The sequence below is a fragment of the Aotus nancymaae genome, unplaced genomic scaffold, assembly GCF_030222135.1.
Source record: "Aotus nancymaae isolate 86718 unplaced genomic scaffold, 86718_ANA_hifiasm-v0.15.2.pri h1tg000008l, whole genome shotgun sequence".
Taxonomy (NCBI): domain Eukaryota; kingdom Metazoa; phylum Chordata; class Mammalia; order Primates; family Aotidae; genus Aotus; species Aotus nancymaae.
Window position 1 is genome coordinate 15172331 of NW_026988419.1, and position 27459 is coordinate 15199789.

At 44.0% G+C, this 27459-nt stretch overlaps 1 protein-coding gene across 1 annotated transcript in view; it reads right to left on the reverse strand.

The window, feature by feature from the left end:
* The window catches only part of TTLL4 (tubulin tyrosine ligase like 4), a 44177-nt gene extending 21668 nt beyond the window's left edge, over window positions 1-22509 (reverse strand). Inside the window, 4 exon segments of the mRNA XM_064372975.1 lie at window positions 7242-7284; window positions 7672-7697; window positions 18346-18423; window positions 22366-22509. The gene's annotated coding sequence lies outside the window, so the exon portion shown is untranslated.
* Window positions 22510-27459: the final 4950 nt, after the last annotated feature.

The following is a 27459-nucleotide window of genomic DNA, read 5'->3' on the forward strand; positions in this document are numbered from 1 at the left end:
CAGATCATCATTCCCTTACAAGTGCTGGTCTCTGGAGCCCTTCTTTCTTCTTCACCTAACTTAAAAAAATCAGCTGAAACATGACCTAGGCAGCCTTTCCCGACTCCTGACTTTGAATAGGATGCCTCGCCTCTGTGCATGCCACCATTAATGCTCGTAAAACGTTAGCTTCAATAATGAACTAACTGGTCAGACTCGGAGCAAGGAGCACATTCTACTCCAGTTGATCCCCCCACACAGTGACTGACGCATAGGCAGTGCTCAGTATTATGTTAAGTAAACAAACTGGAAAAGCATAGTAAATGAAGGGGAAACAAACTGACACTTGGTTTGGGCACCTAATGAATGTCTGGTGCCATGCTAGGTATTTTATCCATATTATCTCATTTAATCCTAACAAAAACCTTACATTCAGTTTACTGATGATGAATCCAAGACTCAAAAAAGTAACTTTCCTTTAATTAAATAACCAGTAAGTAGCGGTGCCTAGATTAAAACTCAAATCCATCTGAGTCTACAATGCCTATTAAATGGAATGAAACACATATTTAGACTCCATCCCCTCCATTATCTCTAATCTCTAGGTACAAGACAAAAGCCAGGTTGGAAACACTTCTCCATGTTTATACCAAGGCCCTTCGTGGATAAAGGGCCTTAGAGCACATCACCACCTTCTCATCAACACCACCGCCAATCCCACTCTCCGTTAGAGCCACAGGCACTCACTGCACACTTCCTTTTCACACACGGCTCAATGTTTGCCTTGCTACATCACACCACATGAGCCCTCAGTGCCAAACCCATGAACACAAGCAGCCCAACACCCAGCGGGCTTGGCTTTTAATCCAAAAGAGGAAGAGGGAGGCCAAGGATACACACCTATCCTCCTCTGAAGCTGCAAGTGGCCTGCTCCCAGACAAAGTGTTCAACACCACATCTGGGCAGGTACAAGAGTAGAGTGGATTCTCTTTTCTCTGACTAAGGGGTCCAGATCTCATATCTCTGCAGTGGTCACTTCCCACTTATTATCTCTTCTCATAGTTCCTGATATGGTTTGCATTTGTGTCCCCATCAAATATCACGTTGAGTTGTAATCCCCAATGTTGGAGGAGGGACCTGGTAGGAGGTGACTGGATAGTGGAGGTGGATTTCCTCCTTGCTGTGAGTTCTCATGAGATCTGGTTGTTTAAAAGCGTGTAGCGCCTCCCCCTTGCCTCGCTCCTGCTCCGGCCATGTGAAGACATGCCTGTTTCCTCTTCTGCCACAACTGAAAGTCTCCTGAGGCCTCCGCAGCCATGGTAACCGTACAGCCTTCAGAACCATGAGCCAACTGAACATCTTTTCTTTAGTTGCAGGTATTTCTTTAATACAGTATGAGAACGGACTAATACAGTCCCCATGATGTGTAGTATAGCAAGTTGGAGAAAGGCCACCTGTCTTCCTAAAGAAATATGTCTGGTCTCAAGGGCCAAGCAGGTAAGAGGATGCTTCTGTAATTCTCTTTCTGGGAGATAGCTCCAAAGCTAGTAAGAGATATCCAGGGTTGCAGTGGCTCATGCCTGTAATCCCAGCACTTTGGGAGGCCGAGGCAGGTGGATCACCTGAGGTCGGGAGTTTGAGACCAGCCTGACCACCATGGATAAACCCGATCTCTACTGAAAATACAAAATTAGCCAGGCGTGGTGGCACATGCCTGTAATCCCAGCTACTCGGGAGCCTGAGGCAGGAGAATCACTTGAACCCAAGAGGTGGAGGTTGTGGTGAGCCAAAATCGCGCCATTGCACTCCAGCCTGGGCAACAAGAGTGAAACTCCATCTCAAAAAAAAAAGAGAGAGATATCCAGGATTGGATAAGATAGCTGTGTTAGGAATTGCCAAGGAAAGACAAATTTGTTGCATCAGATACTCTGCAGAGAGTAACTTCAAGAATGCCAAAGTAAACAGTATCACTCATAACAGTATCACATACAAATGCTCCAACCTAGTTTCAGTGTTTGTGACTGAGAAGTAGTGTCACACTAAGACAAGGAAATGGTCACTAAAAGCAACTTCCTTCCTTCTCCTTATAGAGATACCTGATGAAATCAAAATCTCAAATGATAGGGAAGCAGAGGACTAACTAAAACATTCAGGCAGTCTGGGTCCCGACTCCCAATCACTGCCACAGGTCATCTTTTCCAGCATGCTGCCCACTACCCTACAGGACTGCAAGTGACAAACTTTAAAAAGCTTCTGCTGGGTGTGGTGGCTCACACCTGTAATCCCAGCACTTTGGGAGGCTGAGGTGAGTGGATCACAAGGTCAGGAGTTTGAGAACAGCCTGGCCAAGACGGTAAAACCCATCTCTACTAAAAATACAAAAATTAGCCCGGCATGGTGGCGGATGCCTATAATCCCAGCTACTCAGGAAGTTGAGGCAGGAGAATCGCTTGAACCCAGGAGGCAGAGGTAGCAGTGAGCCAAAATTGTGCCACAGCACTCCAGCCTGGTGACAGAGTGAGACTCCGTCTCAAAAAAAAAAAAAAATTTCTGAAGGCCCAAAATCTAAGAAGTGAAGGAATTGAGAACCTTGTTTCGAAAGCTAACATTCCAAGGACAGTGAGTTCTGCCATAGAGTCAAAGTCCAGAGATGCAAATAATGTCTGGGACCTGGACCCCACAGACAGCACATACTCAGAGAGCAATTTTCAGAAAAGTCATCAAACCCGTTCCCTGTGATATACTCTGGGCTCCTGAGATGTCTGGGAGACCTTTCTCCCAGTGTCCCTTATACTTCTAAGTGTATTGTGATAATTCACTTTGTGCATATGTGTGCCTCTACGATCCAAAAGGCAGACTGTCCATCTCCCAGGAAGTATTTTAGGAAGAAACAACAAAAGACAGAGAACGGGAGAAAAGGTATTTAATATGTAGAAGGTCATGTACTGGCCACTAATGGAAGCCCATTTCAAAAACTCCCAACTTAAAACAAATCTAAACTTATAAAGAGTCATTGCTCACTATGTAAATTACAAAGGATTAACTACATATTTATACTACTTAAAGATAGCTCAATGCATTCATACTTACTCTCTGTTACTAAGTCCAAAGGGTCCACCATCAGCTGACCCTCCAATCAGCAGCTTGTGAGGAACTTACTTTAGGGGCCAATAAATTGACCTCACCTGAAAAATAACATTTTGAATAATCTAACATTTTATGGAGCAATGATCTAATGTGTTTCTTGTTCCTACATATGATCCCTAAGGAACAGGAGGGCTTAAGGGGCAAGCAGGGTATAAACATGAAGCTATAGCCTGCAGAGTTCAAGTTTAGAAGAAAACAAGCCTATTTCAGCTAAGTTCCTCAATCTATGTCCTCCTCACAGTCAGGCTGCATTGGCAGCTACCGCCTCGTGGTGACTCATGACTATCAGAGCACTGATCAGTAGTGAATCACATGCAACTCTGAAATCACACAGCTGGAATGTTCAGGGAAAGACAGGAGAGAGGAAGTATCATACCCCCATTGAGTAGCTGTGGGAGATCAAGTTTAAAAATTCACATAAAGCACATAAAAGCACAGCAGCCCCCAGCAAACATCTGCAGCATCATCGTTACAACTCTCATTCTTTACTGGCACCAAATGATCTATTTCCGCTCTGCCCCTTCATAAACTGTGATGAAGGCAGAAAAATACAAGGAATAGGCAACAACTATTCCACTACAAAACTTCAGCTAAGACAAGCAATGTTCTTTTGTAAAAACTAACACAGTCTTGTTATTTGGGAGCTTTTGTGAAATTTCTTTTTTTTTTTTTTTTGAGACAGAGTCTCACTCTGTCACCCAGGCTAGAGTGCAGTGGCATGATCCTCAGCCTCCTGGGCTCAGGTGATTCTCCTGCCTCAGCCTCCTAAGTAGCTGGGATTATAGGCACCTGCCACCACGCCTGGCCAATTTTTGTATTTTTAGTAGAGACAGGGTTTCACTATGTTGGCTAGGCTGGTCTCCAACTCCTGACCTCAAGCGATCCATCCGCCTCGGCCTCCCAAAGTGCTGGGATTACAGGCGTGAGCCACCACGCCGGCCAGTTTTTTTTTTTTTAGACAAGGTCTCCCTCTGTCACCAAGGCTGGAGTGCAATGGTGCAATCATAACTCAATGCAGCCTATAACTCCTGGGCTCAAATGATTCTCCCACTTCAGCCTCCTGAGTAGCTAGGACTATAGGTGCACACCACCATGCCTAGCTAATTTTTTACTTTATTTTATTTTTATAGCAACAGAGTTCCACTATGTTACCCAAGCTGGTCTCAAACTCCTCACCTAAACTGATCCTCCTGCCATGGCCTCCCAAAGCTCTGGGATTATAGACATGAGCCACCATACCCAGCAGAAACTATTTTAAATGCCATCTGTTAGTAGAAGCAGCCAGAGCTCCTTGAAAAATGGCTGATTCCAGGATTGGCGCAGGGAGAGCAGCAGATGGGCCTGGAATATTTTGTGCTGCCAAAAAGTAAGAAAGTGGTCAAAATTTGATAGAGACATGTCAAAAGGCCATAAATACAGCTAACATCATACTTAATAGTGAATTATGAGCTGCTTTTCCTCTAAGATTGGGAACAAGACAAGGATGTCTACTCTCTCCTTTTTATTTTATTTTACTTTATTTTATTTTTGAGATGGAGTCTTGCTCTGTCACCCAGGCTGGAGTGGAGTCGCATGATCTTGGCTCACTGCAACCTCCATCTCCCGGGTTCAAGCGATTCTTCTGCCTCAGCCTCCCAAGTAGCTGGGACTACAGGCACGCACCACCATGCCCGGCTAATTTTTTTGTATTTTTAATAGAGATGGGGTTTCTTCATGTTGGTCAGGCTGGTCTCAAACTCTTGACCTCAGGTGATCCGCCCACCTCAGCCCCACAAAGTGCTGGTAAGGCGTGAGCCACTAGCACCTGGCTTAATTACAGGCGTGAGCCACTGCGCCCGGCCTCCATTTCTATTAGAGCCTATACCAGAAATTCTAAGCAGTATGACATGGCAAGAAAAAGAAATCAAAGATATAAAGATTGGAAAGGAAGAAGTAAAACTGTCATTATTTGTAGGACATATGTTCTCGTACATAGAAAATTCCAGCTGGGCGCGTTGGCTCACATCTGTAATCCTAATACTTTGGGAAGCTGAAATAGAAAGATCATTTGAGACCATGAATTTGAGAACAGCCTGAGCAATATAGGGAGACATTATCTCTACAAAAAATCTTAAAAATTAGCACAAGCCCATAGCCCCAGCTACTTAGGAGGCTGAAGTTAGAGGATCACTTGAGCCTGGGAGATTGAGGCTGCAATGAGCCATGATTGTACCACTGCACTCCAGCCAGGGTGACAGAACAAGACCCTGCCTTTAAAAAAAAAAAAAAAGATGTGCCGGGCGCGGTGGCTCACGCCTATAATCCCAGCACTTTGGGAGGCCGAGGAGGGTGGATCACGAGGTCAAGAGATCGAGACCATCCTGGTCAACATGGTGAAACCCCGTCTCTACTAAAAATACGAAAATTAGCTGGGTGTGGTGGTGGGCGCCTGTAATCCCAGTCAGGAGGCTGAGGCAGGATAATTGCTTGAACCCAGGAGGCAGAGGTTGCGGTGAGCCGAGATCGCGCCATTGCACTCCAGCCTGGGTAACAAGAGCGAAACTCTGTCTCAAAAAAAAAAAAAGATGAAAAAAAGAGAAAAGAAAATCCTAAATATATACCAAATTAAAAATCCTAATAGAACAAATAAGCAAGTTTAGTAAGATCACAGAATACACAATAAATATATGAAGTCAGTTGTATTTCTACATATTAGCAACAAACAACAGGTAAAAATGAAATATACAATTCCATTCACAATAGCATCAAAAAGAATAAAATATCTAGGAATAAGGACTTCTGGTTCCAAAATGGCAGTGTAGAAGCAAGCTGAGGTCACTCGCCTCACAGAAAACCAAATACAAACACACAGCACCAAGATTATCACCAGCAAAATCCCAGAACTCAAATATGAAGAGGAGACAGTTCCTAGGACCACAGAGAAGGGAAAAAATTCTGACAAGGCAGTAAGAAGACTGGACTTCCACATCTGCAGCATCCCCTCCCTCAATCTTCCTGGGACCAAGGACATAGAAAATCTGCCCCCAACTCACAATTTCTATACTGGAAAAAGTGAGATCAAGATAGACAACCAGGCGGGGCACAATGGCTCACACCTGTCATCCCAGCACTTTGGGAGGCTGAGGCAGGAACTCGACACCAGCCTGGCCAAGATGGCGAAACCCAGTCTCTACCAAAAATACAAAAAATTAGCTGGGCATGTTGGCAGGCACCCATAATTCCAGCTACTGGAGGCTGAGGCAGGAGCATCGCTTGAACCTGGGACGCGGAGGCTGCAGTAAGCCGAGATCACGCCATTGCACTCCATCCTGGGCAACAAGAGCAAAACTCTGTCTCAAAAAATATCCCTGAAGACAACCAGAAACAAAGGGGGTAGGTGGGACTACCATACTCAGCCCTGGACTCTCTGCTCTGTTAACTCAGCCAAAGGAGACACCAAATCAGAGTGGCTGTTCAACAACACTACTCTCTATAGGAGCTATGTTCCACAGGTCGTTGGGCACAAACTCCTAACCAGCCTTCCCACATTGCCAGAATATTCCTTTTGGGGCCTCTTCCATTTGGGAAGGGCATTGCTCTAAGGCAGGGGTCCCCAGCTTCTGGATCACACACTGATTCTGGTCCATGGCCTATTAGGAACCAGGCCACATACCAGGAGCTGAGCATTGGGCAAGCAGGCATTACCACCTGGGCAAGCATTACCGCCTGAGATCCACCTCCTGTAACATCAGCGGCAGCATTAGATTCTCATAGGAGCGCTCACCCTGTTATGAACTGCCCATGTGAGGGATCTAGGTTGCGTGTTTCTATGAGAATCTAATGCTTGATGATCTGTCACTGTCTCCCATCACCCCCAGATGGGACTGTCTAGTTGCAAGAAAACAAGCCCAGGGCTTCCACTGATTCTACCGTATGGTGAGTTGTATAATTATTTCATTATATATTATGATGTAATAACAGAAATAAAGTGCACAATAAATTTAATGTGCTTGAATCATCCCGAAACCATCTCCCACCCAACCATCCACCCCTGTCAGTGGAAAAATTGTCTTCCACAAAACTGGTCACTAGCACCAAAAAGGTTGGGGAACCACTGCTTTAAAGCCAAGACAAACCTGGGTCCAAGACGCCATCTAGTGTTGAAGAAGAGGTAGTGACCTAGTGAGTTTTAAAAAAAGTCAACAGGTTAAGTTACAAAGAATCTGTAAACAAACATATTCAATAATAACCAAAACAAGCCAGACACAGAAGACTAGAATAAATAACTAATCCTTCAATGTAAAGACATATACATATATCCACAAGAAACAGCAGCAAACAGAGAACTATGACAAAGCAAGAAATGGACAAAGCAAGAAAACAGTGACTGACTCACTCACACAGTGACACATGAGCTCTAAGTCAAAATAGCAGTTTTAAGGAAACTTGGTGATCTCCAAAATAACACAGAAAAGCAATTCAGAAATTTATCAGAGAAACGTAACAAAGAGACTGTTAATAACAATTTTTAAACAAATCTTGGAACTGATAAATAAATTTGCTTACCTGAAAAATTTACTAGAGGCTCTTAACTACACAATGGGTCAAGCAGAGGAAAGTATTAGTGAGCTCAACTGAAGACAGTCTATTTGAAACTACAGAGAAGAAAAAAGAAAACAGAATGAAAAGCAACAAAAATAACCAATAAGATACAGAAAACTACCTCAAAAGACCAAATCTAACAATTACTGGTATTCAAGAGGGAACTAACAAGAGGCAGGGGTGGTTTACTAAAAGAAATAACAGGCTGGGTGTGGTTCACACTTGTAATCCCAGCACTTTGGGAGGTCAAGGTGGGCGCATCATTTGAGGTCTGGAGCTCAAGACCAGCCTGACCAACATGGTAAAACCCCATCTCTACCAAAAATACGAAAATTAGCCGGGCATGGTGATGCACACCTGTGATCCCAGCTACTTGGGAGGCTGAGGCAGGAGAATCACTTGAACCTGGGAGGTGGAGATTGCAGTGAGCCGAGATCGCGCCATTGCAGTCCAGACTGGGCAAAAAAGTGAGACTCTCGTGGAAAAAAAAAAAAAAAGAAATAACAGAAAAATTTCTAAAACTTGAGAAAGTTACATACATCCAAGTCCAGATAGGTCAGAGAATGCCAAACAGATTCAACCCAAATAAGACAGTAAGTCCAGATAGGTCAGAGAATGCCAAACAGATTCAACCCAAATAAGACAACCCCTAGGCATATAATAACTAAACCTCTCAAGGTCCAAGGGCAAATAGAAGATTTTAAAAGCAGCAAGAGCAAAGGAGCAAATACATATGACAGAGCTCCAATTCATCTGGCAACAAAATTCTCCTCAGAAATCATCCAAGTGAGTGAGTGTAATATTTCATAGTGCTGAAAGAAACTGCCACCCAAGAATACTGTATCCATCAAAAGTACCCTTCAAATATGAGAGAGAAAATCTTTCCCAGATAAACAAAAGCTGGAAGAATTCACTACCACCAGGCACATCTTAGAAGTAGTAATGCTAAAGGGAGTTCTTCAGTTTGAAGGGGGAAAAAAAAACTAACATTCAAAAAGAAAACATTTGAAGGTATAAAATCCACTTGTAAAATTAGGTAAATGGACAAACCCAGAATAGTCTGCAATCTAATCACAACTCTAGTATGACACCCAAGAGACAAACTTGTCAAAAACAATAATAGCTACACCAACCTCTTAAGAAATAGGCAAACAAGGCTGGGCGCATTGGTTCACATCTGTAATCCCAGCACTTTGGGAGGCTGAGGCAGGCAGATCACTTGAGGCCAGGAGTTCAAGACCAGCCTGGCCAACATGGTGAAAACCTGTCTCTACGAAAAATACAAAAAATCAGCCAGGCATGGTGGCGTGTACCTGTAATCCCAGCTACTTAGGAAACTGAGGCAGGAGAATCGCTCGAACCCAGGAGGCAAAGGTTGCAGTGAGCCAAGATCATGCCACTGCACTCCAGCCTGGGTGACACAGCAAGACTCCACCTCAAAAAAAAAAAAAAAAGCAATATAAAAATATGTAAATTGAGACAACAAAAAGTTAAAAAATCAAATGAAATGAAAAGTTAAATTTCATGAGTGAAAGTGTATAATGTTTTATGGTTTTTTGTTTGTTCATTTCTATTCTTTTGGAGTTCAAGACCAGCCTGGGCAACATAGTGAGATCCTATCTCTAAAAAAAACACAAAAAATTAGCTACGCATGGTGACACATGCCTGTAGTCCCAGCTGCTCAGAAGGCTAAGGTAGAAGAAGCACTTGAGCCCAGGAGATCAAGACTATGGTGAGCCATGGATACACCATTGCATTCCAAGCTGGGGAACAGAGCAAGATCCTGTCTCAATTAAAAAAAAGTTATCAACTCTTAAAATGACTTGGTTTATTTGTTTATTTATTTTTATAGAGACGGGGTTTCACCACATTGGCCAGGATGGTCTTGATCTCTTGACCTCGTGATCTGCCTGCCTCAGCCTCCAAAAGTGCTGGGATTACAGGTGTGAGCCACTGTGCCCAGCCTAAAATAACTTGTTATAGGGTGGGTACAGTGGCTCACGCTTGCAATCCCAGCACTCTGGGAGCCAAAAATGGAGGATCTTTTGAGCCTAGAAGTTCAAGGCCAGCCTGGGAAACACAGCAAAACCCCATCTCTACAAATAATAATAAAAAATAAAAATCAGCTGGGTGTGGTAGCATGTGCCTGTGGTCCCAGCTACTTGGGGAGCTGAGGTAGAAGGATCACCTGAGGCCAGGCGCAGTGGCTCACGCCTGTAATCTCAGCACTTTGGGAGGCCGAGGTGGGTGGATCACGAGGTTAAGAGATCGAGACCATCCTGGTCAACATGGTGAAACCCCGTCTCTAGTAAAAACACAAAAAATTAGCTGGGCATGGTGGCGCGTGCCTGTAATCCCAGCTACTCAGGAGGCTGAGGCAGGAGAATTGCCTGAACCCAGGAGGCGGAGGTTGCGGTGAGCCAAGATCGCGCCATTGCACTCCAGCCTGGGTAACAAGAGCGAAACTCTGTCTCAAAAAAAAAAAAAAAAAAAAAAGAAGGATCACCTGAGCCCAGGAAGTTGAGACTGCAGTGAGCCATGATCACGCCACTGTACTCCAGCCTGGATAACAGGGTGAAAACTTTTTTCAATAAAAAATTAAACAAAATAAAAAAATAACTTATATCTATAAGCTGTTTTTTGTAAGTCACACAATAACCACAGTGTAAAAACCTGTAATAAATCCACTATAAATAAACAGCAATGAATTAAACCATACTACTAGAAAAAACTACAAAAACAGTAAGAAAGGAGTTACAAAGCAACCATAAAACAAGCAGCAAAATGGCAGTAGCAGTCCTTACTTATCAATAACAACACTGAATGTAAATGGACTATGAATAAAGAAAATGTGGTATATATACACAATGGAATATTATTCAACCATAAAAAAGAATGAAATTCCATCATTTGCAGCAACATGATGGAACTAGAGGTCATTATGTTAAGTAAAATAAGCCAAGCACAGAAAGACAAATACGGCATGTTCTCACTCTCAAGTGGGAGCTTAAAAAAGTGGATTTCAGAATATAGAGAACAGATTGGTGGTTATCAGAGGCCAGGAAGAGTAGGAGGAAAAGTAGGCCTGTTTCAGGCAATGGAGCAAAAAGTAAGTCCATTTGCTTGAATCATTCACTGTCAAAATCCATTTCTACCAGTATAATTTCAAAGAAAAGTTAAAGCTGAGTGGTGTGCTACCTGCCTTCTGGTCTGAGGAAAACCAAAGTTCCCTTTAAGTAGTAATGAGGTTTTTAAAACTTTTTTTTTTAATTTTGCAATTATCTCAGACTTGCAAAAGTTACAAAAATAGTACAAAGATTTCCTGTTTAAACTTTACCCAGATTCATTAAATGTTAATACTTTTAACACACTTGTTTTATTATTCATTAATATTCTCTCTCATATCTCTATGTGAACTGGGTTTTTTGAAATTTTTTTTTTTTAAGAGACGGGGTTTCACTATGTTGGCCAAGATGGTCTTGATCTCTTGACCTTGTGATCCGCCTGCCTTGACCTCCCAAAGTGCTGGGATTACAGGCGTGAGCCACCGTACCCGGCCTTGAAATGTTTGACAGTAACCTGCAGACTGATGGCCCCTTTCCATCTGAATACTTTCTAAAAGTTTGCTAAAACCAGGATATTCTCTTATACCCAAAAAATTAACATTGATAATAACATAAACTATATTACTATTATCTAATATACAGATCTTATCCAAATATTGCGAGTCGTCCTATCAATGTCCTTTATCTGGCCCAGGATCACAAGTTGTATTCACCAGTCATATCTTTTTAGTCTCCTTTAATCTGTAATAGTTCCTCAGCCTTTCTTTTTCTTTAATGAACTTGACACTTTTCAAGAATACAGACCAGTTATTCTAAAGAAACGAAACTCCATTTGGCTTTGTCTGAAGAGATGATATATCCTCAGTTGCATCATATCATAAGGCATATGTCAATTTGTATATTACTGATCATGATGACATTATGTGCCTCATATGATGCACTTAAGGATATATCATCTCTTCTACAATTTCCAAAGAAAAATGCATCGTCTTGAACGTGTATTTGTACCCATTCATCAACTTCTCTAACCAGCCAGTGAATTTGTCCACTCTGGCTCAAGGGGAGTTCAAGGAAAGGCATATTACTCAAGCCTGGCAGATAAAGTTTAATGGAAGCACTTCCTCTGTGCCCATCAACACACAAGTGAGTACAAGTTCTCCGATACTTACAGGGAAAATGCTATCTAAATGTGATTCTGTATAAAATCTCACATCCCAATAAACCCAAGTCCTTGTTGTACTCTGAACTGAGAAAACAGTTGCTGTCAGCACCCAGCAAAGAAACAGGAACCTAGAGGCTGAGATAAGGATTTGAGGGCTAGAGTCAAGAGTCAAGGAAACAAGGGGGCACTGTGGCAAGCTCAAGGATTTCTATAACCACTGTTATTCAAAAGGAGGGAACATGTTATCTGTGAATCTCCTTGAAATCAGGTGGGGATGTCAGATTCTAAGAAGTCATGCTAGGGAAGTGAGAGAAGAATAGATCAATCACATCCCTCTCTTGTCAAATTAATCTTTCAGAGTCAGGGCCAAGAAATAAGCTGTAATTGCACAAAGAAGATTTCAATAACAAATATTCAGCAGAAGGGGCCCAGTCCGTGGGATGGGCATCCATACAACACAGAAATCCCAACATGCCTATCATAATGCTGCTTTCACCCCGACCTCAGCAGATCTTCAGTTCCGCTGAATCCATCAACAAGTCGTTCCAGCTTCAAATATATGTCTTTGAATCCGTCTATTCTTACCCATTTCCACTGTCATTACCTTAGTCAAGCTACCATCATCTCTCACCTGCTGATTTCCTTGCTTGCATATTATCTATTTTCCAGACAGTGGCTACTCTTTTCAAAACACAGTCCTCTTTTTAAAGCACAGCTTAAGACCATCTGATGGCTCCAAGGACTATGTTATCTGACTCCTGACTCTGACCTTAGCCAGAGCCACTCCTCCCCTCATGAGGAACGTTCTCACCCCTAGGTCTTTGCGGATCCCTCCAAAACACTCAGATTTCTGAATGGCTAGCTTACTTAGTTCCTTCACTCAGTATTCAGCTAAAAAGGCCTTCCTTGTCAACCCCATCTAATATTGTCCTACCCCCATCATTCCTTGTTTCATTTTTTTTTTTTTTTTGAGACGAGTCCTGCTGTTACCCAGGCTGGAGTACAGTGGCGCAGCATCAGTTCACTGCCAGCTCCGCCTCCCAGGTTCAACTGATTTTCCTGCCTCAGCCTCCTGAGTAGCTGGGACTACAGGTGCATGCCACCATGCCCGGCTAATTTTTTGTATTTTTAGTAGAGACGGAGTTTCACCGTGTTAGCCAGGATGGTCTCGATCTCCTGACCTTGTGATCCGCCCACCTTGGCCTCCCAAAGTGCTGGGATTACAGGCAAGAGCCACCGCACCCGGCCCCCTATTTCATTACCTTGTTTTAGTCCATTTCATTCCTCCACTATCTAAAATTATTATGTATTAATATTTCCTTACAGTTGGCTTTTTAAAAAAACAACAGATGAACAAAGAAGCTGGTAATTTTTTTAAAAAACTACCAATAAGGTTGGAAACAGACACAGATGAGAGACTTATCTGTGTATACCTTTCCTATAATTTCCATTTATTTTACCTGTTTGTTTTTTTGAGACCAGGTTACTTGGTCAACAAGGTTTGATATCCTAGGCTGATGCTCCTCCTACCTCACCATCCCAAGTAGCTGGAACTACTGGTGTGCATCACCACACCCAGCTCATTTGTTTATTTTTTGTAGGATGAGCTCCTGCTATCTTGCCAGGGCTAGTCTCAAACTCCTGGGCTGGAGCGATCCTCCTGCCTCGGTTTCCCAAAGTGCTGGGACTGCAGACATGAACCCCTACACCTGGCCCTAATTTTAACTTCTGAGGGTTTGTTTCTTTTTTTTTTTTTTGAGATGGAGTCTCACTCTGTTGCCCAAGCTGGAGTGCAATGGTACAGACTCGGCTCACTGCAACCTCCACGTCCCAGGTTCAAGCAATTCTCCTGCCTCAGCCTTCTAAGTAGCTGGGACTACAGGCGCCCGCCACCACACCCAGCTAATTTTTGTATTTTTAGTAGAGACAGGGTTTCACCATGTTGGCCAGGCTGGTCTTGAACCCTTGACCTCATGATCTGCCTGCCTTGGCCTCCCAAAGTGCCACGATTACAGGCGTGAGCTACTATGCCTGGCTTCTGAGCTTTTTTAAATTTTTTATTTCTTTTGAGATGGAGTCTCAGCTCTGTCGCCCAGGCTGGAGTGTAGTGGTGCAATCTTGGCTCACTGCAACCTCTGCCTCTCGAGTTCAAACGATTCTCCTGCCTCAGCCTCCCGAGTAGTTGGGATTACAGACTCCCATTACCATGCCCGACTGATTTTTGTATTATTAGTAGAGACAGGGTTTCATCATGTTGGCCAGGATGGTCTCAATCTGTTGACCTTGTGATCTGCCCACCTCGGCCTCCCAAAGTGCAGGCATGTGCCACGGCACCCGGGCTTAATTTTTATTTTTAAATAGAGACAGGGTCTCACTATGTTGCCCCAGCTGGTCTCAAATTCCTGGCCTCAAGTGATCCTCTTGCCTCAGCCTCTCAAAATGCTGAGATTACAGGCATGAGCCACTGGCCCTGGCTATTTTTAAATAAAATAAAAACTTCGATTATGCATTTCTTTGCTATCTGTCTGTCTTTCAAAATGAAAGCTCTCTGAGCACAGGGACTTTGTTCACAGAGTTTATATCCAGCCCTAGAATGGTAATCAGAGCTCAATAAATATTTGCTGAATAACAAATGCATCTACAGCAGCTATGACTAGCTAAGGGGGTGGGAAGTTTCTTCACTTCTTACATAGTCACTCTTAACACAGCACAGAATATTTCAACTCTGGTCATCAAAATGTGTGTGAGGCACATACACCAAGGAATGCTCCAGAGGCCACCAGCTGGATATCCTGTAATTCAGTTCTGACACTATCTACCTAAAGATAGCATCAGATCCCACAGGTTAAGGACTCAGTACCACAAGGCTGCTCCCACTTCAGACGCCAGTTGCTAGGCACAGGTTGTGACTTGTGCTTCTGACTGATTTGCCATAAATTGGGGTTCCTTGGCCAGGCGTGGTGACACACACCTGTAATCCCAGCACCTTGGGAGGCAAAGGTGGGTAGATCAGGAGTTTGAAATTAGCCTCAGCCACGTGGCAGAACCCTATCTCTTAATTAATTAATTAATTAATTAGGGTAAACTGAGGTTCCCAAAACCTTCCCCTTTGGGTTCCATAATTTGTTAGAGCAACTCACAGAACTCAGGGAAACACTTCACTTACATTTATCTATTTATTACAAAGGATACAGATGTGAACAGCTACATGGAAGAGATACATGATGCATAGGGCAAGGGATGTGGGAAAGGGCTTGGAGCTTCCATGCTCTTACCGAGAGTACCACACTCCAGGTACATTCATGTGCTCTACAATCCAAACCCTATCCTTTTGGGTTTTTATGCAGGTTTCATGAATAGGCATGACTGATTAAATCACTGGCCATTGGTGGTCAGCTCAATCTTTGGCTCCACTCCCCTTCCCAGAAGTTGGGGGAATGGGGCTGAAAGTTCCAACCCTCTAATCACATGGTTGGTTCCCTTGGCAACAACCAGCCTCCCATCTTGAGGCTATTCAGAAGTCCCCAGCTATCAGTCATCTCATTAGCATATAAAAAGACACTTATCACTTAGAAGTTCTGAAGGTTTTAGGAGCCAGGAACCAGGGGCACACACCAATTATGTATTTCTTATTATATCATGATATTACATCAGCAAGCCACAGTTGGACCTCTTCATATGAAAAAGGTATTCCCCTTTTACCACCATCTCCTTGTTGCTTTTTTTTTTTTTTTTGACACGGAGTTTTGCTCTTGTTGCCCAGGCTGGACTGCAATGGCACAATCTCAGCTCACCGCAACCTCCGCCTCCCAGGTTCAAGCAATTCCCCTGAGTAGCTGGGATTACAGGCATGCGCCACCATGCCTGGCTAATTTTGTATTTTTAGTAGACAGGGTTTCTCCATGTTGGTCAGGCTGGTCTGGAACTCCCGACCTCAGGTGATCTGCCTACCTCGGCCTCCCAAAGCATTGGGATTACAGGCATGAGCCACCACGCCCAGCCCCTTGTTGCTATTTTGACTCAGTGCATGCACTCTGCCACAGTTGTACCCAATTCCTTCAATAGCGTCTTTTCCTCCTTCTGAGGCCAATCCAAAATCCTCCACAGTTCTTTCATCCTCCCCCACATCAAATCAATCTGCTCTCACAATTTCAACTATTATCTGCAGAAGAGTCATTTTGCAGACTTGTCCTCTCAAGTTTCATGTCTGCATCACCAACTGCATGCTCCACCTTTCCAAATGCATGTCCAACCATGTCAATGTAGCGTGTCAAACTAGCTCTCCACTCCTGATCATCCCACTTCCTTGAGTGGACCCTTCTTTCTCCAAATCACCTAAGAGGAAAACTAAGTTATTTCTGACTTCTTCCTTTATTTCCCCAAACGGAAACCAGTCATGAAATTTAAGACACTCTGTCTACTTAGCATTCCTTCCTCCTTTTATTATTTCCACCCCCAGATAGATCTGGACTTACTGCCACAGCATCGACTGAAGCATGTGTCTCCAAGGTTTGCCCTTCCTCATTCTACCCTGCAGGCAACCTCCAGACTAACTTTGCTGTATTGCTTGATCAGGTCAATTCCTTTTCAAAAATGGTCCACAAGCACTTGCTAAACTTTGTGGTGGCCCACCTGCATGAGAATAACCTGGGATGCAAAGTCCTGAGACTCACTTTTAAGAGGATTCAGTTGGTGTGGAGTAGGGCCATGAACGGGCAGTTTTTAAGGAGCATTCCAGATGACTGCCATGTGAGATTTCTTAGCTTGGGTCCACAAGACTCCATGGTCAACCTTTAATCTTTTTTTTTTTTTTTGAGATGGAGAGTCACTCTGTCGCCCAAGCTGGAGTGCAGTGCAGTGCAGTGGCGCGATCTGGGCTCACTGCAACCTCCACCTCTCAGGTTCAAGCGATTCTCCTGCCTCAGCCTCCCGAATAGCTGGGACTACAGGCACGCCCCACCATGCCCAGCTAATTTTTTGTACTTTTAGTACAGACGAGGTTTCACTGAGTTACCCAGGATGGTCTCAATCACCTGACCTCGCAATCTGCCCACCTTGGCCTCCCAAAGTGCTGAGATTACAGGCATGAGGGCCACCCCCCACATTTTTTTTATAGGTTTATTTCCATTTCCTCCTATCTTGAACTCTGTTGTGTGAACTGCACTGGTCTTACACTAAATGCCTGGAATAAACGTTTCAAATGCCTATCTGCAGGGCTTTACTCCACTAAGCTTCTTCCTTGCAAATCCTTACCATATTTTATTTACCTTTTCTAGACCCAGCTCAAGACCCACCCTCTCCATGAGCACGTGTTGTGTGTCCCTCTCACTTGATACTTTGCCAAGGCTATCTTACACCACTGTTCACTTACTGCATGGATATGTCCTATAAGCTTCATGATGGCTTTTGTAGGAAATCGCCGGATATCTATAACCTCAAATGCACAGCCACTCTGGTAGAAGAGGGTGAGAAGAATCCTGGTCCACTTTGGCCTCCTATTAGCAATACTGCCCATCTCCTCCCCCAACAACTTCATTGAACACTAAGGCTTCCTAGAACAAAGTTTTCAAAACAATTGACTTGGAAACAATGGATATGTTCAATGTGAATTATACCTCCACAAAACTGTTAAAAATAAAACTTGAGGCTGGGCATGGTGGCTCACGCCTGTAATCCAAGCACTTTGAAAGCCAAAGCAGGCGGATCACCTGAGGTTGGGAGCTCAAGACCAGCCTGACCAACATGGTGAAACCCGTCTTTAAAAAAAAAAAGACTTGAATAAAGGGATAGGAGTCAAGAATAAAGAACTGCAGAGAGTTGTACAGATTAACAAAATGGCCTGAAACATCCCTTTCTATTTCCATGGCTGCCTCAGCCCAGTCTCTAACCGCTCCAACACTAAGCGCAGGACTACTAAGGTAGCATCCTGACTGATGGCCCTGGCTCCAGACTCTCCCCTTCTCAAACACCCAGTCTCAGGAATCTGAACATCCTACTTTGTAGCATTCAGAAACTGCTTATACAGTTCTGTCCTCCAATCTTTATGGGGTGATTTTCCCTCAAGTTTCCTCCTTAAAGGAGTGTGAATGATTGGTAGCCTATGTTAGAACATCTATTGCTGTTGTCGAAAACCAACAAGTCTCCAGGGACCAGGCCCAGACCAACTTGGACAAGGTATCTATTTCTAGAGAAAGCAATTATTCATTACCCACTGATTAAATCACTCTTCTATACTGTAAGAGAGTGTGGCTCTTGGGAAATGCAGTTTCCCTTTCCTCCTTCAACAAGTTGTTTCCCTAGGTCACCAGGGCAACTCAGGACATCAGAAATGGTTCAGTCTGTAGTCCACAAGAACTCTGATGAGATTCCCTCAATCCCCAACAGTTATGTTAGAAGACAGAACTGACTTACCTGGAACCAAATAGACAGAGGGGAGTGTAGGAATCAGATCCATTTTCTCTTATGAGATAAATCCCAAGCTCTCTGTCCCTAAGGAAAGGTGAAGGAACAATACATCTCGTAAAACCCTACTAAGAGAGGAAGGTCAAGAATACAGCCTAGTGAGAAGGGTAGGTCCATATAAGATTAGTGAAGTCACAGGTAGCTCTTGTAGAGCACAGTTTAGGAATGCCAAACAAGTGAGCAAACCCGAGGAAAAGATACAGGTTACAGCAGCTAGAGCTGAGGAAGGTAAATCTGCAAATTACTGAAAAGTGAAACGAGTGGAAGGCTTTATGTAACTGGGTGACTCAAAGCCTTGCCCTTTATCAGCTTCGGGAAGGAATCTCTTTCCTCTTTCTCAGCTGGGCTCTAAAACAGCAGTCCTCAAAGCATGGTCTGCAGACCCTGAGGGGATCCTAAAACCCTTTCAGGGGTCCTGTTAGGTAGAAATTATTTTCATAACAAAACTAAGAGATAGCCGGGTGTAGTGACTTACACCTGTAATCCCAGCACTTTGGGAGGCCAAGGTAGGCAAATTGCTTGGGCTCAGGAGTTCAAGACCAGCATGGGCAACGTGGTGAAACCCTGCCTCTACAGAAAAAAAATACAAAAACATCAGCTAGATGTGGTGGTGCATGCCTATGGTAAGAGGATCACCTGAGCATGGGAGGTCAAGACTGCAGTAAGCCATGATCATGCCACTGCACTCCAGCCTGTCTTTGGAAAAAAAAAAAGAAAAAGAAAAAACCTAAGATGTTATTTGCCTTTTTACTGTGCTGACCTTTCCACTGATAGTGCAAAAGCGATAATGAGTAAAACTGCTGGTGACTTAGCATGAATCAAGACAATGGCACCAAGTTACATTCTTCACCACTACACACTTTTCCATCACATAGTGAAAGAATACAGGCCAGGTTTACTTGATGACCCAGTGTAAATTATATTAAATCTCAATCCTTGAGTATGCTCTTTAATATTCTGTGTGATAAAATGTGAAGTACATATAAGACATTTATGCTGTATACAGAATGTGTTGATAAAGCACTGTGTGATTGTTTGAATTGCAGGATTTTTCTGTGGAACACCATGTTTACTTGAAAGAATGAATGACAAGTAATAGTTACTCAGACTTTGGTATTTGGCAAAGGTTCCGGAAAATGAAACAAAGTAAGGCTGTCACTTCAAGGAAAACAACTGACTGTACTTGTTGCCAATGATAAAATTTGAGCTTCCCAAAAAAATTAGCATTTTGGCAAAATGGTAACTGCCACCATGAGTTTGACTGCTTCCTAATACTTAACTACTTCTCTGAAGAGATTGTGGTGATAACATGATGTTTTTGACACTATATAATAAACTGTGACATGGAGATCTGCATAACTCAGTGAACCAGTATTTTCCAAACCCAGTCATGTCTCACATAATGTTTCAGTCAACAGATAGTCCCCATAGAAGACAATGTCCCATAAGATTATAATTCTATATTTTCGCAGTAAACTTTTCTATGTTTCAATGTTTAGGTACACTGTGTTGCAACTGCAGACAATACTCAGCAGCCTGACCAACAGGTAAAACCCTGTCTGTACTAAAAATACAAAAATTAGGGCAGGCGTGTTGGCAGGTGCCTGTAGTCCCAGCTACACAGGAGGATGAGACAGGAGAATTGCTTGAACCCAGGAGGCAGAGGTTGTAGTGAGCCGAGATCGCGCCACTGCACTCCAGCCTGGGTGATGGAGCAAGACTCCATCTCAAAAAAAGAAAAAAAAGGAAAAAAAAAAAACAACCCTCCACTTTGGGAAGCCGAGGCAGGAGGATTACTTGGGCCCAGAAATTTGAGACCAGCCTAGGCAAGACCCCATTACTACTAAAAATTCTAAAAAATTAGCCAGGTGGGTGGCACATGCCTGTAGTCCCAGTTACTCAGAAGGGTGAGGTGGGAGGATCGCTTGACCCCAGGAGTTGGAGTTTACAATGAGCTATGATCATACCATGGCACTCCAGCCTGAATGACCTCCTGGGTTCAATGCATCCTCCCACCACAGCCTACAAATAGCTGGAACTACAAGAGCACGCCACCATGTTTGGTTAGTGTGTGTGTGTGTGTGTGTGTGTGTGTATTAATTTATTTATTTTGTACAGAACAGGTTTCACCACATTGCCCAGGCTGGTCTCAAATTCCTGGGCTCAAGCGATCGATCAGCCTGCCTCAGCCTCCCAAAGTGCTGGATTTAAAGATGTGAGCCACCATACCCGGTCTTAAAATAGGTATTAACTATCTTACTGAATACCACACACTACACTAAAAGAAATTTCTTTAAAACATTTCACACACGTTTTATCCAAAATAACTTAAAAATCCCACTGTCCCAAAAGACATTCCCATTACATTTAACTGCTACATTCTTCTCAGAACATCCTAACAAGGAACACACTTTACACTAATGGGATTGTGTATTGGGCAGCCTTCTGGGTTGGAAGGTAACTCAAATCACTAAAGGAGGTGTTCCTGAAAATAAACATCTTGGTTTGTATCTAGGACATTTTTACACTCGGGTCAATACACCATATTGGAAAATGTGAGGGATTTGCCACACACAGCCTCCTCCCTATTTTTTGTAAGGGCAGTTTTAGAAAAAGAGTTCACTGGGAAGCTGAGGATCTGGAAATGTATTCATCTAAAGCTAGAATTGCAAGTGTGTCCCTTGGAAATCTAAAACCCTGATTACTCTAGCTTGGAAACCACTCCACTGCTACTGGGATATAGTTCTAACTCAGCAAAACATCCGAGGCCCTTTGTCATTTAACCCCTATTAACTTCCCTCTTTCTATTTGTCACTGGATAGCTCCCTCCAAAACTAGCTCAGGTCTGTCAACTATTTCCAGTTCTCTTTTCAGGACTTGCTGTATTTTTTCTAAAGCCACTGTGTGTCTAGAATGTCCTTCCACCTCTTCATTCCCAGAAAACACTTAATAATTTTTCAAGGATTGATTCATTCCAATCAGTAAGTAGCTGCTTTCTGAGCACCAAGTGGGTGGTTTTAATGCAAACAGTATCTCAGTATTCAGTGCAAGAAACAGAAGGATGGGATAGAACCCTGTCCCAAAGCGTCCCCCAAATGCTTGTTCATTGCCTAAATCAACAGGTGCTGAAGTTAAGGAATAGATGATTTGGAGTATCTGAGAAAGCAAAGACAATTCCATCAAGGAAGGATTAAAACATTTCCTAGATCCAGAATGAGAATGTGAAGACCAGGAGGAATGGGAATAACGTCGTTTTCTAAGTCCAGATTAAGTATCTCCTGTTCTACCATACCACAGTATGGCAAATGCTCATTTACTTGATTAAAAATCTCCTAGACTATAAATTCCGTGAAAACACGCTTGTGCTATTAGCCACTCTATCCCCTCAATCTCTTCCATTGTAGCAAGGCTCATTAAATATTTGTCAATGTTTACTAAAAATTGTTTAGTGAATGATTAAATAAAGGAATGGATGAACGAAGAATTAAATTCCACAGGATCTCAGCTCCTGTTTGAATCTGTAGAGTTTAGGAATGTTTTCCTCTACAGATACTGAGGATGGGTAAGTAAAAAAGTAGATCCATGTTAAATTCGGCCCTGGAGCCTGCGATGAGCTTGGGATCACACCCAGAGAGAATTTAAACCTCAGCGCGGCGGGACAGAGGAGGCAAGAAGGTCAGGATGAGGGGATGGAGTAGGGTTCGGGCACACCGAGGCAAGGCCGACTAAGTTCGCAGGGCGTGACGTAAGGGAGAAGGGCTCGGAGGAGGCGCGAAGTCCCGACCGGGTAGGAGGCCGCCGCTAGCCGGCCAGCCGGGAGATGAGAGGTGGCAGGAGGAAGCGGGGCTGGGGTGAGACTGGCCGGAGGGCTGGGGACCCGCGCGAAGAAAGTCGGGTAGAGGGAGGTCGGGAGCGTGGGACCGGCGGAAGGTCTGGGGTCGGCTGCCCTGGCTCCGCAGCCGCACTCACCTAGGGGATCCAGCTTCGCCCCAGCTCGACACCTGCTCCACGCTACTTCCTCCCTCGGCCTGCTGGGCTAGCAGATGGCCTCAGGCGCCCCTAGCAACCACGCACTACCACGCGTGACCCGCGCACTCAGCCGCCAGCGCCAGTGCCGCCTGCCACACACTGCGCGCGCCCCCAGCGGACAGACAGAGGGTCTGGAAGGAGCCGGCGAGAACCAAGCGCGGGGAATCTTGGGGGTTGTGGGGCCTGTGGGGGCGGGGCGTCACTCGCCTCGCGCACGCGCAGTCTTTTCAGTACGGTGGGATCCGGCGAGCGGAATTCTGGGAGATGTAGTCCCGGGGTTAAACCTCCTAAAGGCTCCATTCTGAGAATCCGGGACTCTCCCTTTCTACTCTGATTCCACCTAATCCCTATGGACTCTTTTCTTTTTTGGAGACAGAATCTTGCTCTGTCGCCCAGGTTGGAGTGCAGTGACGTGATCATAGCTCACTGCGAACTCGAACTCCTGGCTCAAGCGATCCGCCCGTCCCCAGACTTCCGAGTAGCTGAGACTACAGGCACGCCACCATGCCCGAGTTTTTTTTTTTAATTTTTTGTTAGGACAGGGTCTCACTATGTTGCCCAGACAGGTCGTAAAGTCTTGGCCTCAAGTAATCCCGCTGCGTCAGCCACCTGGTCGCTGGGATTACAACGGGAGCCCCCACAGCTGGCCTGGACTCTTTGTTTGGCCTTGCCTCAGTTCAAAATCAAGGAGCCCAGGCTCTGTTGAAGAATTTCTAGTAAAAAGCCTTTGAGTTTGACCCCAGGAAAGGGGAGATTGCCCAATTTCACTCTGCCTCTCTCTAACCAACCCTTCCCTAACCCCAACCCACCCAGCAGGGCAAAATTAAAACCATCTACCTGCTTTATGACCTTCAAGTGTGAAAGTTAGGAAATACTCAATTCCTTATCTCGTTAGCTCCCCAGGCAAGACAGATCATGCCTGTCTCAGATGTCCGTAGACTTGACAGATTTGGAGATCTAAGAAAGCTGGCCGGCCGCAGTGACGCACGCCTGTAATCCCAACACTTTGGGAGGCTGAGGAGAGCGAATCACAAAGTCAAGAGATCGAGACCATCCTGGCCGACATTGCGAGACCCCCGTCTCTACTAAAAATACAAAAATGAGCTGGGCGTGCTGGTGCGCACCTGTAGTCCAAGATATTCAGGAGGCTGAGGCAGGAGGTGCTTGAACCCTGGAAGTGGAGGTTGTAGTGAGCAGAGATCGCGCCACTGCACTCCAGCCTGGTGACAGAGCAAGGCTCTATCTTCAAAAAAAAAAAAGAAAGAAAGAAAGAAAAGCCGGCTCGGTGGCTCACGCCTGTAATCCCAACACTTTAGGAGGCCGAGGCGGATGGGTCACGAGGTCAAGAGATAGCGACCATCCTGGCCATGGTGGAACCCCATCTCTACTAAAAATACAAAAAAATTAGCCGGGCGTGGTGGCACATGCCTGTGGTCCCAGCTACTCGGGAGGCTGAGGCAGAAGAATCGCTTGAACCCAGGAGGCGGAGGTTGCAGTGAGCCAAGATTGTGTCACTGCACTCCAGCCTAGTGACAGAGCAAGACTCCGTCTCAAAAAAAAAAAAAAAGTAACGCCTGTAATCCAAGCACTTTGGAGGCCAAGGCGGGAGGATCACCTGAGGTCAGGAGTTCAAGACAAGCCTGACCAACATGGTGAAACCCCGTCTTAAAAAAAAAAAAGGCCGGGCGCGGTGGCTCAAGCCTGTAATCCCAGCACTTTGGGAGGCCGAGGCGGGTGGATCACGAGGTCAAGAGATCGAGACCATCCTGGTCAACATGGTGAAACCCCGTCTCTACTAATACAAAAAATTAGCTGGGCATGGTGGTGCGTGCCTGTAATCCCAGCTACTCAGGAGGCTGAGGCAGGAGAATTGCCTGAACCCAGGAGGCGGAGGTTGCGGTGAGCCGAGATCGCGCCATTGCACTCCAGCCTGGGTAACAAGAGCGAAACTCCGTCTCAAAAAAAAAAAAAAAAAAAAAAAAAAAAAAGAAAAAAAAAAAGTAAAGTAAAATTTAAAAAAATAAAAAAGCTGAAAGATGAAAGGATCTTTCCAAGGCAACTGGCTACAGAAATAGAAATAAAGGGGACAAAGATTAAAACTAATCTCAGGAAAACAATCTGGACCAGAGCAAGGATTTCAATAAATAACTTATTTAGGCAACAGTCGCAGATGGATGCTAAAACTATTAGATGTTTATGGAAGAATTTTGCACTGAAGGATGTACACTGAAGATTACCTATGTACTAATCAATCTTAGATCATGAAACATGGGACAGCTGTGCATGTTTCCTGATGTGATGCAACTGTACAGCAATATTTATGAAGTATAGTATATTTTTGTAAAAAAATATAAATAAAAGTTGAGTGAATCTAATCAAGTTTGGGCTGTAACTTCCAGTTTACAGGAAATAAAGAGAAACAACTGAGTAACACTATAAGAAAGCAATCAGACAAATCCAGCATGTGGGCCAATGTACAGAATAAATGACTTCAACAATTTCAGGGTATAAAAATGGGGGGAGATGTTTTAGATTATAAGTGATTTGAGAAATATATTCAAGGCTGGGCGCGGTGGCTCACGCCTGTAATCCCAGCACTTTAGGGGGCTGAGGCAGGCGGATCACGAGGTCAGGAGATCAAGACCATCCTGGCCAACATGGTGAAACTCTGTCTCTACTAAAATACAAAAACTTAGTCAGGCATGGTGGTGCCCGCCTGAAGTCCCAGCTAGTCAGGAGGCTGAGGCAGGGGAATTGCTTGAACCCAGGAGGCAGAGACTGCAGTGAGCCAAGATCACGCCACTGCACTCCGGCCTGGTGACAGAGCAAGACTCCATCTCAAAGAAAAAAAGAAGAAATATATTCAAATGTTGGCCAGGCACAGTGGCTAACACCTGTAATCCCAATGCAATAAGGATCACTTGAGGTCAGGAGTTCGAGACCAGCCTGGGCAACATGGTGAAACCACATCTCCACCAAAAAATACAAAAATTAGCCAGGCGTGATGATGCATGCCTGTAGTCCTCAGCTACAAGGGAGGTTGAGGCAAAAGTATCACTTGAACCTAGGAGGCAAAAGTTGCAGTGAGCCAAGATCTTGCCACTGCATTCCAGTCTGGGTGACAGAGCAAGACTCCATCTTGAAAAAAGTATATATATATTCAAATGCAATGAATGCCCCTTGTTTGGGTCCTGATTCAAACAAACTGTAAAATGACGTTTTTGAGACTGAGAAATAAAAATTCTAAGCCCCACCCCAACCAACTGAATGGACCCCCCTCTTGGCTAAGGGGACACCAGAGCAACCTTAAAAACTGAGTTCCTGGCTATGATGAGATGGGAGGTCCACCACATCCGGCCAATAAATTTTTAAAAGGAATACAATACATACAGCTAAAATGTTGATGATAGTAGGGCAAAATGCTGATGACAGCTGAATCTGTAGGATCAGGGTCTGGGGAGTTATTATGCCATTCTCTCTACTTTGATATGGTTGAAAACTTTACGTTCCCCACTACCACCAAAAAAGTTAAAACACATACATGCTCATACATACAAAATCAAACACAGGCACAAATGCTCAAACCTTCCAGACATTGTCTGAATTCCAGGCATTACACAAAAGGTTCACTCCAAATTCTCTTAGTACTCTGTCAGTCTCTTGTACAGTAATTGCTAGATGTAAAATTGTTGATAATCCTTATTCTAATCCTTTAGATTGAATGCTTTCAAGGACACGGATGTGTTTTCTTGTTTCCACATAAAATGACCAACTATTGCTTTATGTGCTAGTCAAAAAAGTTTAATTTTTATAACAAATTGTTTAAATACCAGATAAGAATGATATTTCATCTGATTGTGGTTTTGAATTTTTAAAAAGTAACTCCCCTTACTTTATCTTTTAGGAAAACAATCTAGATTTTAAAATACTGTATTTGCCTAGACAGGTATTTATCCAGACGGGCAAGAGTGTGGATGACTGATTGCCTAGGAATAGACACAGGAGATTTGAGCAACAGAATTTACAAGAAGAAAAGTGCTTCTAATGTCTTCATCTATCCAGAGCCAATGACCAATTTAAAGGAAATATGAAGAATACTGTAATGGAATAAATGACATCCCAATATATAATCAGCCAAATCTAATGTGAGGAAGTCTACTGCTCAAATGATCTGGTTTATTCAATCAAATTGTACCTCCCAAAAGTAGAGGGAAGTATTTTATATTAAGAATCTTGGACCGGGCACGGTGGCTCATGCCTGTAATCCCAGCACTTTGGGAGGCTGAGGCGAGTGGATCACCTGAGGTCAGGAGTTCAAGATCAGCCTGACCAATAGGGTAAAACCCTGTCTTTAACAAAAAAAAAAAAAAAAAGAATCTTGGGCCGAACATGGTGGCTCACACCTGTAATCCCAGCACTTTGGGAGGCCGAGGCAGGCAGATCACTTGAGGTCAGAAGTTCAAGACCAGCCTGGTCAACATGGTGAAACCCCATCTCTACTAAAAATACAAAAATTAGCCGAGTGTGGTGGCACATGCCTGTAGTCCCAGCTACTCTGGAGGCTGAGGCAGGAGAATCACTTGAACCTGGGAGATGGAAGTTGCAGTGAACCAAGATCGTGCCATTGCACTCCAGCCCAGGCAACAGAGCGAGAATGTGTCTCAAAAAAAAAAAAAAGTAGACATGGTAGCTGCTCAAGTAGTGATGGAGTACACTCAACCAACCTCTCTACCTTTGTGTGTGTTCAAAAATTTCCAACTAAAAGACAACATGTTCAAAATTGAACTTGTTCCCACTTATTACCACTCCATTTCAGTTAATGGCAATTCCATTCTTCCAATTGCTCAGGCCAAAAATCTTGGAGTCATCCTTGACTGCTTTCTTTTGATTATACCCCCACATCCAACCAGTCAAGAAATCCTGTTTGTTCCATGTTCAAAATATATTCAAAATCTGACGACTTTACCACTCCATTGGTATCACCCCAGTAGCCATCCAGGACTCCACTGTCTCTAGCCTGGATTATTATTACAA